Source organism: Solanum stenotomum, chromosome 11, assembly GCF_019186545.1.
Source record: "Solanum stenotomum isolate F172 chromosome 11, ASM1918654v1, whole genome shotgun sequence".
NCBI lineage: Eukaryota > Viridiplantae > Streptophyta > Magnoliopsida > Solanales > Solanaceae > Solanum > Solanum stenotomum.
This window is the reverse complement of record NC_064292.1, coordinates 32,899,979-32,901,854: the sequence shown is the minus strand read 5'-3', so window position 1 is coordinate 32,901,854 and position 1,876 is coordinate 32,899,979.

The following is a 1,876-nucleotide window of genomic DNA, read 5'->3' as shown; positions in this document are numbered from 1 at the left end:
CTACTTCTTTCTACGGTTATTCTATAGTTTTTATCGAAAAAACAAAACGGCCCCATATATTGTGTGGTTTTAGGTAAATAATTGTCAATTGCAACCCATAAAAATATAGAAAAAGAAGATAGCAAAGTTTGGTAGGATGGTAAGCGGTCCTCATTTTTAATCCTAAAATTAAAAATACAAGTTAAAATCACTAAGAAATTATAAAGGTGAAGTTTTTATAGAGGGATAAAAAAAAAGTTTGCTAGGATATACTACTAGTAGCACACAAAGATCAAAATATATATTTTTGATCTATTTTTTCGTAAATGTCTATAATGCTACAATAACAAATATAGTAATCAAAATCATACGAATAAACAAAGGAGTATGAGATAACCATAATGAATAATATCATATTTATTAATTGTTCCGTTATATAAGTATGCTTGTAATTTTACTCTAATTTGAGGTAATATAGTTTTAAAATTAAGTTCAATATAACTTACTTCCTCTATCTCAATTTATTTGACTTAATTTCTTTTTTAGTCAGTCCCAAAATGAATGACTTATTTCTATATTAAGTAATAATTCAAGTTTAAAATGTTCATTTCACCTTTAAGGAAATGATTTATAGTCACACAAATTTTTATCACTCATTTTAGACTACAAGTTTTAAAAGTATTTTATTCTTTCTTAAACTCTGTGCCGAGTTAAACTATATCACATAAAATGAGACGGAGGGAGTATTTCTTATATAAAAGGGACAAAAAAATATACAGCCTAACGAAAAATGCTACTACTCCTTAGTGATAAGTAAGTATAAGTTCATCAAATATTTCACTTATGGAGAAGATTGAAATCGAAGAGCAATCTTCACTAGATTCAGAGATATTTTTTTGTTGTTGAATTTATTAAATTGAATCTAGTCTACCAATTTAAAGAGAATTGAGAGGTACTCCCGGCCATTTCTCCCATAGAGATTTTGAGAGTATAATTTAGAAGCGGAGTAAGGTAGAGTTCAGAGGTTTATTAATATTTTATGGCGAAAAATTATATTGTTTCTATATTATTAAGTTATATTTTTATACCTATATAATAAATGTTAAATTCTTTTTAATTTCTTCTAGTATTTATTTTTTCATTTGAACCGGTAAATAAAAATTTTGATTTCGCTATTAATATAATAACCCAATGTCTTTTTGGTTGTATATATATTTTGTTCTATGTTAATTAACTCCGCCACCATGTAGTGGTATCTTAAAAGAAAAAAACAAATAAGTGCTTGCATCCACATGATCCCAACTGGCCATCTTTCTTTATTTTATTTATATTTTCATTTTCCTGTTTTTCTCTTTTCTTGTTCCTTTTTAAATATATTTCTGTCAGGGAATTTTTTATTTTTTTCAAGATGTGATCCCTAATTGTAGCTAAATCTGTTGGAGACATAGGGTGTGTTTGGTAGGGAAGAAAATATTTTTTAATTTTTTTATGTTTGATTGGGTAAAATGTTTTGGAAAATATTTTTTAAATCAATTTATTTTCCTCAAATTTAATGAAAATGACTTCCATTCAAAAATTAAGGAAAACATTTTCCAAAACTTTCCTCTAACTTCAAATTACAATTTTTTTTAAAAAAATAAATAAATTTAAAGCTTATTTTTAAAATATATTTTTTTAACTTCAATGCTTTTACCCCACCCTCACCCCGACCCCCACCCCCTACCACCTCATACCCCTCTTCCCCCCAAAAAAAATAATTTACAAATTTTAATTTCAAATTTTTATTTTTCACTCCCACCCCACCCCTACCCTGACCCCCACCCACCCACCCCCTACCCCCCAAAAAAAATTATTTTTTTTAAAAAAATAATATTTCCAATTTGAATTTTTTCACCCC